The sequence below is a fragment of the Paramormyrops kingsleyae genome, chromosome 12 (genome assembly GCF_048594095.1).
Source record: "Paramormyrops kingsleyae isolate MSU_618 chromosome 12, PKINGS_0.4, whole genome shotgun sequence".
Lineage (NCBI taxonomy): Eukaryota > Metazoa > Chordata > Actinopteri > Osteoglossiformes > Mormyridae > Paramormyrops > Paramormyrops kingsleyae.
In genome coordinates this window covers 28306173-28318858 of record NC_132808.1, presented here as the reverse complement: position 1 = coordinate 28318858, position 12686 = coordinate 28306173, and the positions used below count along the sequence as shown (strand labels likewise).

General features: G+C 50.6%; 1 protein-coding gene across 8 annotated transcripts in view; it reads right to left on the bottom strand.

Annotated features, from left to right (window-relative positions):
• Positions 1–12686, bottom strand: part of LOC111833211 (rap guanine nucleotide exchange factor 2-like) — a 58459-nt gene that overhangs the window by 37184 nt on the left and 8589 nt on the right. The window contains exon 1 of one of the 8 annotated variants that reach the window (XM_023791273.2): positions 9959–10019. The exons of the other annotated variants lie outside the window; for them this stretch is intronic. The gene's annotated coding sequence lies outside the window, so the exon portion shown is untranslated. Of the gene's footprint in view, positions 1–9958; positions 10020–12686 lie in introns of those variants that run through there. 8 annotated transcript variants of the gene reach the window in all.

Genomic DNA, 12686 nt, shown 5'->3' with positions numbered 1-12686 from the left:
CCAGACAGTCCATAATTACAGCAGCGTTGTGAAGTGACTCCACAAACAGTCAAGAAACTCAGGAGAGAAGCCACCAAACTAGGAGACAACTGGCAGATTTTAGAGCAGAAGTGTAGCAAACAAATTCTGCTGGAGGTACTGGTGTCTGCGCTGTGGTCAAGAATATCCTCGACAAATCAATACGCACCATTTAAAACACACTGCATTAAAGACACTGTTTTCAGAATGGTCATTACAACCTGAGTTAAACTTCATTTTAAACACTAAACTAAGTTGCAACAACCCGTCAGCAGATAACAGCCATTACACAACACAGATCTGTCATGTGCTCAGAACTGATGTTGAGTCCTTCCTTGGCACCAGCTCCTCGCTCACCATGCCGATAACATTGGATTCTTTTTCAAATACATCACACAAAAGACCCTGTGATAGAGGCACGTGATATAAAGTCCATGCCGGGCCCCTACTAGCCACCTTGTCGGACGTCATTCCGCTGAGAATGTAGCACCAATCCGCCTTATTACTGGCCATCGAAGTTTAATGTGAAGTTTGGAAACATTAGTGGGAGGACATAAAAGGTCACTATCTTTATGATTGGCATGAAAAGTAGACTGTTGACATCTTCAAGATCGATCACGATATAAAATCGTCAGATCGGCCGCCACTACGTCTATCTTCAGAGCAGATGCCCTCAGGCTCCAAGGATGGGCTCTGGCCCCACCCTCGAGCCCCCGCACCCCCAGCCAGACTACGGCAGAACAGAGGCACGTTTTACTCTAAGAACGCTTTGAGGAAACATGCGAGAGCAGATTTAAAGTCACGTCAGCTTTTTATTACACCACTAAAATATTGTTTTTACTGTGACCCTCCTTCCTAGAAGGAGCCTCTTTACAGAAATGAAGGTGATTTGTGTGTCACTTTAAGACCAAATGAAACGTTCAGATCGCCACGCTTTCTCTGTGCCAGACGAGGGGGCTGTCCGTGGCCAGGCCACACAGTGGCGTGGTGCAGCCGGTCTGTCCCTGGCATAGAGTGGGAGAACTGCGGCACGGATTAGAGCTCGACCCAGGCTGTGTGGGCGTGGCTTAAGGAGAACGGGCGGCTGGCTTTATTGCGAAAAATGGGCCGTGTGTAAACTCCCTCCTCATCCCCCTCTGACACTTACTAGTGCACATTAGACAGATGTTTAACAGGAATGAGAAAAGAATGAACTGGGGGGGGGGGGGGGGGGAAGCTTCTTTTTCAATTATTTTTTAAGCCTTCGTATCGTCATTCACCTGAACCACGCTGGCGAACGAGGTGCCATGCATGTGCCCCAAAGCTATCAGCCCACACAGATTTATATTATGCGCAGGAAACACACAGAGTTTCCCAAACGCATTAAAAACGACGCGGTCTCATTATCCCACCTACAGCGTTGCTCAGCACTCTATACTCTGGCCTGCACTGCCTCCTGCTGTCAACATTCAGTACTTCCAGCTGAGCATCACCGTTCACAGGCGCAGCAGGCCCCTAGCCGTGAACTCTGCCTAATCCCCGACACGATATGGCGGCTAAGAGACTCCGGGATGCCAGGGCAAGCCCATCCAGCAAGTAAGGGGGCAGTAAACGCAGGAGGCGGAGGATTCTTTAAGGAGCGGGGCAGCTCAGGCAGGCCGGGAGGATTGGACGCGGGTCCAGCTGCGGCCGCGGAATCGGGGAGCAGACTGTCCCGGAAAACCGGACACGACCGATTGGTTCAATGCCCATTCCCTGCCCATTTGCACACTCGCATTTGTAACTGTATTCTGATATTGTCTGCCTTATGTCCACTTCTCAGTGTGTCATGTTCAAAAGTCTATTTATGTTGTATTCATTATAGTTTTTTTTCCACACTACGACCAACAAGACAGAAATTTCATCTGAGTGTGACCCATGGATCATACAGCTGAAGATGCCACGCTGACTTTGACAGCACTGGCTAAGTATTCCCATATGGAGAAGACTGGCTAACTCAGATCAATCTCCTGTCCGTCACTGTGAGTGATGCACGTTCCTGCCTTAACTAAGGCCACCAGTGACAGGCATTCTTTGGTGACTGGCACCTCCCTCAACTGACCACTAGGTGTCTCACAGATCCACTCCGCGTTCACAGAGGCAGCCCTTAACGAGGGTCCTGGCAGCAGCAACTTTCCAGCCACAGGCACGGCCCGACGCGGCCAACATTACGTAAGCCAGAGTTACCTCCACCCCCCTCCCCAAAGTGGGAGCAGCTCTGCGTTCAGCATGGAAGGAATGTGAGGGACCCTCATTCTTCTGGGTCTCACGCATCTTGCGAAAAGTGGGGGTTACACTGTAACAGCACCACGTCTGCGATTCAGCTCATCCAATGACGGACGGCGGTGCTGGCAACGGGGGTCAGAGGATTCGCAGAAGACCACCGGCGGCAGATGACGCAAACTCATTCCTTCCCTGGATTCACGGTGGTCCCGGGGGTTCGCGTGGCTCGGAATCAGAGCATATTACCGGCACTCGCAGCGGAAAGGAGAGCGCCGACTGAATGACGACCGCTCGAGCGCCACGAGGGAACCACGACCCCCACCTAGCGAGAACATCTGACAGCTCTGCCCAGAGTCAGCAGGACAGACATTAAAGTCTCGCGAGGGAAGGAGCCACTGGGGCTCCCTGCGAGGAAGTCAGGGTCCGGGCCTTCGGGCTGTGACCTTACAAACTAACCAGCACACTCCAGAAGGTCACCGGTTCAAATCTCGGTGGCAGAGTGATGTCACCACTGGGTCCCTGAGCATGGCCCTTAACCCCCAACTCCCCAAACGACTGGCTGACCCCACTTCCTGAAATGTACATCAACTTGGATGTAAGCGACTGCTAAATAAGTAAATGTAACGTAAAGACTCCGCATCGGAAGGCACCGTGAGAATCAGCTTGGGACTCCTTAGAGAGCTCACACTGTCAGTTTGCCCAGATCCAAATCACACCGAAAACCTGGACGCCAATGAGAAGCGTCGTGAGGCCATTTCAGTGTTCGAGTCAGCAAGGAAAAATGAGAAGACCGCAGTCGTATATCCGAGTCAAACAAGCGGCGCTGGCGTTGGCTCGGTCAGAGGCTGTAAAGGCAGCCAGCGTATTACAGCCAGGGACATTAGAGGTCACGTGAAACAAAGTAGGCAGGCAAGGCCTCTGCTTGCGGCTTTTTCCGAGTTTCTGTGAAATGAAAAGCTTGGAGGAGGAGCCACATTTTTCACTCCATCCACAGCTGCTTGATAGACTGATTCGTTAATATATATTGGCGCGGTCCAGTTTACCATTAACCCACTGGGGGCTGTTTCACTTAAGTGACAGTTTGGGTCGCGTTTTTCCACCAGTCAAGCTCAGTCCTAGGGCGTCAATTCCCAATGAGCTCATGCAGGTGGCAATACCACCCACGACTTCAAGGGTTACTGGGGGGGGGGTATGATGGGTCACAAGCTTCTACTGTTAATGGGGCAATCAGATGAGGAAGGTGGACTGGGAATGTGGCGTGAGGAGCCGTGGAGGGCCGGAGCTCCTCCGAGGGCTGGAATATACACCCCCCCCTTCCCCCCCCCCCCCCGCTCTATCAGTCCACAAACACGACAAATAGGAAAGACTTTAATGGCAGTGACACACAACCATAAACGCGTGTTAGTGGTAGCAGGATCACATTAACATGCTTTTCCGTTTACGGAGTCCACGCATGAAAGCATCATTTAAAACAGCAAAGCTTTAATGAGCCGGCCCTGTCCAGTGCGGTTCCCACGCGCTTCAGCCGTGGAGAGAATGCTTTCACATGGCCGCCTTAGTCCTTATTTACACAGTCATTAGCTTTTCCCAAGCTGAGCTCTGACGCTCAACACGGATGATGTCGGGGCTGGTGGGGGCGGAAAACGGGCCGACCCACAGCAAGCGGAAGACGACCAGGCTCCGCTTCGGGCCCCGGGGCGTCCAGTGGCTGTGTTTACCCGCATTCAATTCACACATGGCCCCTGAGGTTCCCCCCCCCCCCCACAGTCACAAATAGTCACTACACAATGCATACCAGGGTTTAGGAGATGCTGAAGCAGCATGTACTGCTAACCAGCTAGCTAGCTATGATCTACTAACTATGCTCACTACTTAACGTTCACATTATAAACAAACATGAAGTGATCTTATCCCAGCAGTGTCACGAGAAGCAAACAAAATCAAAGATAGGGAGTCTCTGAAAGAACATTTACCTAAGCTGACCACAAACGATGGAACACCTGATAAGAGGAGGGGCCCAGTGACATGTACCGCTGCCAAGATGCGGCTCGGCCAGGCGGAACACGCCACAGGGCGGGGTCACTCTCCGCCCGCCCCTGTCACACCCCCACACGGCCAGCTCCCGGGAGAGCCCGCCTCCAGGGGGGTGTGGCCTCTGCAGTGCTGACCGCCTGGCACTAACGTTTGCAAAACAGCTCGGCAGATCAAAAAGGTCAAACAGGCCCTTCAAAAGGACATCCCTTTAATTAGGTCAAAGGCTACAACATCCCTTTAATTACTGACATTCAGGACGAGTCTCCCTAATACATTATTCTGTCGGAGATATTTACCCCCGTTTAAGAACAGCCTGAATTACCCCGGCTAACACTCCACTGCCTTCCCACCCCCAGCTCCGAGGGCGTGGCCTTCATGCGGGGGACACTCGTGCTGCGTTTCCACACTCGGCAAAGATAACAGGTCACGCGAAAACAGGTTCACACGCAGCGCAACACGGCGTGCAGGATCACACGGCCCCTGCAGAGGTCCTGGGCTCAGACGGCGGACATCGGCACCTCAGGGGCGACACGCTCGCTCTACTGCGACACTGGCGTGGAAATTTTAGCTGATACCAATAAATTTTTGTCTAATATTACTGATGACTGATCTGCAGTGAAACTGACGGCAGTGATGACACTACTTACGGACATGGGGAATGTGTGTAGGAACCACAACCTGTAACGCAGGCAGTGAAGCATCAGCAGAGCAGCGCCGACTTGGAAGACTGTAGTGAGGCTCTAAGTGACGAATGAGCCAACGAAATCCCTTGTCCTCCACTGTGGAAAATGGCCGACTGTCCAATGTGATCATCTCAGTTATTTTACTAGTTATGTCTTTAGTTCTGGTGTTACTGACTCTGAAAATCTAAAGGGGCCAGCAATATCATCCAAGAATGATACATTAGACCGATACTGATATCTTAACTAACATGTTATCTCTAGCTCAATATTTGAACGTTGAAGCCAAATAAGAGTCTGAGGCTGAGCGGATCAGAACAGCATTAGGCCGCATCTCAGCGCAGCGGCGCATCATGAGCGACATTCATGGGTGAAGAATTAATGCGCAGATTATATGCAATGACCAGCTCCAGCCCTTACAGAGCCATCTACTTATGTGGTGACGAAGTTCAGCACCCTTCAGGTAAAGCCCGTGCCATCTGTCGGGCACAGGGATGCGTGCCAGGCTCTGAGGGCAGGTTCACATGTGCACGTCCTCGGAGGGTATTTTTAACCCGGTGGCCAGTCAGGAGCACTTAGCAGAGCACTGGCAGATCAAAGGCTTCTCCAAGGTCACAGGACAGCCTGTGGGGGTTCTGCTGTGCGGGGGGGAAACAGCTGCCCAAAAAGGGCTTTTTTTTTTTTTTTTTAATGGGGAAAAAGTCCATATGTACATATAAATTTAAGAGCACAGTGTGTAGTACAGTGCGTAGTACAGTGCGTAGTACAGTGCGCTCACATTCTGTTCTCTGTGGCGGGGGGGGGGGGGGGACAGATTCCCCACGTCAGTTCCCTGGATTCCTCCCATTCAGGATGTCCTGAGAGGCCCGACACCCCCAAAACACACACTGGGATAGGCAGTTAAAAGCAGGGAGGGGATGAATTTTATTTTTATTTAAATAGCAGGGTTAATACACAGCACTTGTCACCGTCCGCAGGTCTTCAGCCCCCCCCCCCCCGCCCCCTCCCCGGTGACAGTTACCTCTCCTAAATGACCGTGATAAAATCTGCTTGAGCGAGCCGGTTTCCCTCCTGGCCGCCAAAGAGCCACACGCGATTCAGCCGACACCCGCCTACATTAGCGCGGCTACCCGCCAACCTGCCGCGAGACGGCCATCCGGGCGGAACGTCTCCCCCGGCCCCCATGTTCACGGGCATGGAGCGTGAACCGTGCGCCTGGCAGGGGAAACGGGAAAAAAAATTAAAAATCATGCCGCGCCCGCAGAGGCCGACTGGCAGGCACCAGCTAGAGGGCGCCAGACGCATCACGCGTACAAAGCTGGAATTGTTTGAACTCCATCACACATGGTGCGGCAGGATAAATGTGCAGCTGTCACAGATTAAAGGGTTAAGAAAAGAAACCACCAAGTGAGCAGCTCTATTTACACGGTAAAATATAAATGCATACAGATCCCCACAAAGACTGCTCTGTCGGAAACCTGCAGAGCCGATCTGCAGGCCCTCATGTGACAGGCAGGACACAGAAGGCTCACCGGTGACTACGGCAACACAGGAGGACCCCACCCAGGGCCTACGGGGAACCACGTTAATAAAAGCCAGACGACTGTGCTGAGTCTGGGTCTATTTAGAGGGTCAGTTTGGTGCAGGGGGGACGGGAGACCCCGAGGGGGGCTTTCCTGGGCGTGTGACGAGCCTTTCTCTTTGTGCTGGAGAGTCTTTAGCTATTTGCTGCTCTTAAAAAGGCCCACGTCTCCATTCTGTGCTTTGCTAAATTTCCTGCTCTAGAACATTTGCATATTGATGGCCTGGTATCAGGAACTGCACTCCAAGCGCCTTATTTCACAGAAAAAGCCGATGAGGTTGATGCTTCCTGCCTGATCCCACCGGCATAAACAGCTCTGTTAATGAACATGCCCTGTGACCACGGTAACGGGGCCGTCCGCCAGCGTGACCACTCGGCCGCTGCGTGGCGTCTCTTCATCGCCGCATGGTGAGCTTTTCGCAGGAAGTGTGGGATGGAGTCAGTGGTCCCTACTTGCCCAAAGCTATGATTACACCAGAAAGCAGAGGGAGGTGATCCTTTCCAGTGCAAATGCAAGTCCAGCTGCCCCCACTCCCAAAGTGCCCCCCTCCTGTGATGAGAGCAGCTCAAGTAACAATGCAAAAAAAATTGTTGTTTTTCCTTTTTAGATATGCGAATTTAATGAAACATTAAACACACGTATGCAGAATGCCATTAGTAAAATGTGTTAAACGGTACAGCACAGATACTCCTGTACCTCAGTGTTAAACGGTACAGATACTCCTGTACCTCAGTGTTAAACGGTACAGATACTCCTGTACCTCAGTGTTAAACGGTACAGATACTCCTGTGCCTCAGTGTTAAACGGTACAGATACTCCTGTACCTCAGTGTTAAACGGTACAGATACTCCTGTACCTCAGTGTTAAACGGTACAGATACTCCTGTACCTCAGTGTTAAACGGTACAGATACTCCTGTGCCTCAGTGTTAAACGGTACAGATACTCCTGTACCTCAGTGTTAAACGGTGCAGCACAGATACTCCTGTACCTCAGTGTTAAACGGTACAGATACTCCTGTACCTCAGTGTTAAACGGTACAGATACTCCTGTACCTCAGTGTTAAACGGTACAGATACTCCTGTGCCTCAGTGTTAAACGGTACAGATACTCCTGTACCTCAGTGTTAAACGGTACGGCACAGATACTCCTGTACCTCAGTGTTAAACTTATCTCCTGATCTACGTAAACCATCAAGCTACTCGTTGGTGCTCCGCTCTGAGAAGACCCCAGAACCATGATTAAGTGAGCAAGTTCGGAACAAACAATGTCCTTATGTTCACTTTTGGGAAAAAAAAGAAGAACACTTTTACGCTTCAGTGAGGTCAGCAGCCAGTAAGCTGAGCGGCAGGAGGACGCAGCTGTGGGCGGGGGGGCGGGGGGGGCGGGCACCCGGCTGTGCTGCACCTCCACGGCAGCGAGCACGTTGCAGCCAGATGGCGCGATCCGCGCCGCAAGAACCCTCCACATGACACCGCGGCTCTCCAGCCACACGCCATTATCAGGCTTTCACAAGGTTCCCCTTTCCCACCCAGGACAGGCGAAACCCTAAAGGAGAACAGCGGGTGGGGAACCATTATTTCTAAACAATTCTTCAGTGTATCTACTATCAGTTTCAGGGGTCACCACAGGCACAGATGTGGCCGCTTACGGCCTCGGACGCTGAGGGCTCCGAGGTCCTTGGGACAGGGCAGCCGCCATGAATCAAGGAAGCCACAAAAAAGAAAAAAATAAATCAAATGAAACACGACTAACTGAGAGCCATCCGCTCCGCAAGGCCACAAATGGACGTTTTATTCATATTATAACATATTATATTCCATACTGCGGAGGCAATGCTTTGGTGATATTGGCAGGAACTGAACAACCATATTATGTAGTCTTTCTGCACATGAATGCAGTAAATGCCAAATGTTTCACTGGTGACGTCTTTTTGTCATCCAGCATGTCACCCCTGCTTCACAAAGTCACTTTTTAAGGGCCTTGCTCAAGGAGATATGGCTGTTCTGCTGAGCACAGGATTCAAACCAGCGACCTTGTGATCACAGGGATGGAGGCTTAACCCAGTGAGCCACATGACACCCCCTTAAAAAAGCCACCTAAAGATCAACTGCAAATGAATCCCCTTACTGTCAGATGTGCAGAGACATGGGGAGGGACAGTGTGTCGTTGTTCTTGTGCTCCGTGATTCTGCTTTCATGGTTACAGCACTCAGGAATGTTTCTGACCACCGCAGAGACACACTCCCCAACCGCGAATACATAGTTTGCTGCATGACAGAACACTGAGCAGATCACTATACTTTTAAAAAGTTATCAAAAGTACATATATATATAAAAATATAAAAAACATAGACAGGCTCCCGACAAGTACAGCAGACAAGCTGACTCACCGATAAACCTCTACTGTCTGCCATTTTCACCTCATCTCACCACACATAAACACATCAAAAGAACAACGTGTAATTACGTTATATTGATCTGTTACTTTTAACAGCTCAGCCGAAGATGTGACAAGCCCCGTCACCCAGAGGCAGCCAGCGTCACACGGGTTTAAACCTCATGTTCCAGTGCAAGTCTGCCGTCCTGCTCTGGTAGGAATCCTAGCCCAGTTGGCTGGGTTCTGAAAGGCAGGTCCGGGGATGCAGAGACAAAAGCTTCCTTCCCCAAAGCACCAGCCCTGGTCGCCGGGGGTGACATGACAAACTTTACTGTCAGTACGATCTGCACATCCTTTCCGTCTCACAAAGACGACATCTCCACAAAACAGCTGGCTGCCGTCTTTCGAGGCAAAGCCCACAGTGTTAAACTATTTAGCAGACAAGTACAAAGCCATCAAAGAGTAAAACCGCACGCTGTAACTCTACACCGAGAAAGAGAAGTTAAAGAGAAAGATGCACGACCAGCAGGTGGCGCACTGCTCAACATCATTGACAGCACTGGTAAGCCAGGTAAGAGGCAATGTAAGCAAATGTGTTTAAGAAAAACTTCTCTACCTTTTTTAACCTTTTATATAAAAGTTGGAAGTTCTTCAAGAAAAATAGCAAATTTAATTAGATGTTTCATTCAGATGAATTCCACTGGATGGAGCAGACCCTCGACCTGGAGATGGGCGCCATTACAAGAGGAAACTTCTACTATATAAAAACACGTGGGGGCACTATGCGAGTCTCATGCCCCCCCGGAGATCTCATTACCGATGGCTATGAAGCCGTTTGTGTAACGCCAGAGCGATGACGCAGTTTCTCTGAAGACTGCAGCATCTGAAAACGGTGAACCAAAGCCTGCAGATCCCTGTACAAAGCGTGCAATACTGATCACTACCTTATGTTCACTTGCTCAGCTGACCTTTTCAATTGAGAGACATATTTCACATATGGACAAAAAAAAAAAAATCACACTTACTGCGGCAGGGAGAGGGACTCAAGGACTTTTCTCTTGGGACAGCAAGCTTCAGAATGCGACCCTATTGTTAAGTTCCATTTACTCACTGCACCAAATCTTTTGTTCCGTTTCCCCTATGAAGGCAGCACCTAGCAGGCCATTTCCCTAAAAGCTGCTGTTCTGCTGTGTGTACTTCCTGGAGAAGGGAGCATTACCATCAATCAGGTCAGTGCCCGTCACACGCACCGATATCTCACGCTAGCTCAGCCCTTCTTGTCACAACAGCAAAAAAAAAAAAGTCTCTGAAAAGAAAATTTCACGTTACCAGCCCAGAAAATGCAAGCGCAACACACACATGGTCTTTAAATAATTGAAGTGCTCTCACTGCAAAGAAATGTTTGATGCTTTATCCAGTGATATAAAGTGCTGAATCACGTGGATTTCCCCCTTGGTTCATTTAAAATAAGTGAAGTAAAACACAAATGCAGATTTTAATGATGCATTTTATTCCAAATCTGAAAATTATAGGCTATCGGAATAACCAAATGGGTGTCACATGACCTTAAATCCTCAGGAACAGGGCGACTTTCAAAGTGCACAAAAGGACACCTTGGCAAACTGGATTTAGGATCTTTTACACCAAGCAATCCGCTCTGAAAAGGGTGTGCGGGGATCGATCCGCAGAACCCCTTGAAAGACAGAGGATGGTGCATGGTCAGGAGGCCACAGGGCGGATTCGTGCTGACGCTACCCTCCTTTGTTAACCTAATGAGCCCCCAGCCAAACACGCCCACCGGAATCAATGTGGGGGCCCATCAGGAGAACCCAGAAGAGCATTATGAAACCTCCAGGATCAGCATTACTGTCTGTAATGTCTGTAAAGAGGAGGGGGTCCACCTGCACTCCATTATGCGGCTCCACTGCCTCACGTCAAGCTCCGGGGACGTCGACCTTCTTCAAACCTTTCGGGGGGGGTTGCTCCATCCGTCTTCTTTTCCACGACCCTCTTAATACCACGCCGGGCCAGCAGGTAGTCCCACTGCTAAGAATGCATAAACCCCAAGGCTGCTAGCTTCAGGTCCTGGTGAGGGGCCCGGCTGCAGCGCTCAGAGCAAAGACCTCAATGCTACACTAAGGACATCCAGATGTTTCCAAGGATAAAAAAGCTGCCAGCTAAGCACAGAAAGAACAACAATCGGGGGAGCACTTGCTCTTTTAACACAAATATTTGATCGAGGCAGAGCTGAGAGGTTAGGAGATGGAACAGAGTCAGCTGACCTGCGGCGGTGACTCATGCGGCATGCAACCATATCCCTCGCCTGACCTGCGCCGCTAGTTGCGTGCATTTCTGCGGCATTCCAGCGAGATGGTGTCGAAGCCAACCTTGCAGGCAAACCTGAAACTGAGAACAGGCACCCAGGGCTATCGGGGGACATTGCTATCACAGTAAATCGCAGGGCACGGGCTATCGGGGGACACTGCTATCACAGTAAATCGCAGGGCACGGGCTATCGGGGGACACTATCATCACAGTAAATCGCAGGGCACGGGCTATCGGGGGACACTATCATCACAGTAAATCGCAGGGCACGGGCTATCGGGGGACACTGCTATCACAGTAAATCGCAGGGCACGGGCTATCGGGGGACACTATCATCACAGTAAATCGCAGGGCACGGGCTATCGGGGGACACTATCATCACAGTAAATCGCAGGGCACGGGCTATCTGAGGACACTGCTATCACAGTAAATCGCAGGGCACGGGCTATCTGAGGACACTGCTATCACAGTAAATCGCAGGGCACGGGCTATCGGGGGACACTGCTATCACAGTAAATCGCAGGGCACAGGCTATCGGGGGACACTGCTATCACAGTAAATCGCAGGGCACGGGCTATCGGGGGACACTGCTATCACAGTAAATCGCAGGGCACGGGCTATCGGGGGACACTGCTATCACAGTAAATCGCAGGGCACGGGCTATCGGTGGATACTCCGGAAATTCCGGCACAGTCAGGCATGCAAAGCCCCCACCATTGACGCCTGCTTAAAAACCTGCATCGCGTCCCGTGACATGCGGTTTGTACCGGTCTATCTGGGCTGCAGAATGTCACCTTGGCCCCTAGCCAGCAGTGGGACGGCAGTGCCATCATTTTCTTGTAAAAAGGTGCACGATATTTGCATCTTAATATGTGTACATTTAAAATGGCTCTGCTCCAAACCGCAAGGTGGCCAAGAACAGCGATGCAACTAGCAGTTCCTGTAAGATGCCTTCTTCAAACAAACATTCAGGTTGCAGCCACCAAAACGCGAGAGTAATCCCAACCTCTGCTGGTACTACATACAGGACAGTCACAAGAGACTGACGCATGTCATGATCTGAAAGATGACAGCAACCTCCAGCGCTGGGGTCATTCTCCCTATACAAGGCGTCATGACTATACTGGGACCTTAAACATACATTCCTAACCTCATTGCCTCACCTTGCCCATCTATGGGGTCCATGTCTCTGCCAGTGTCACCAATACATGCATCCATCATTCATACATTTCTGGCATCTCATTCCATTCTCAATAATTCTCAAACAATGGAGGCGAGCCGCATTCCTGCATTCCAGCCTTAAATTAAGCACATACGCACTCTTGATGCGCATTCTCCCATACCAGCCCTTTCATCTGGCCATTCTGGCTGTCAGGCACGAAGGCAGAAACCAAGCAAGAGGGGCAGGAGACCACCTTCCGTTTACAG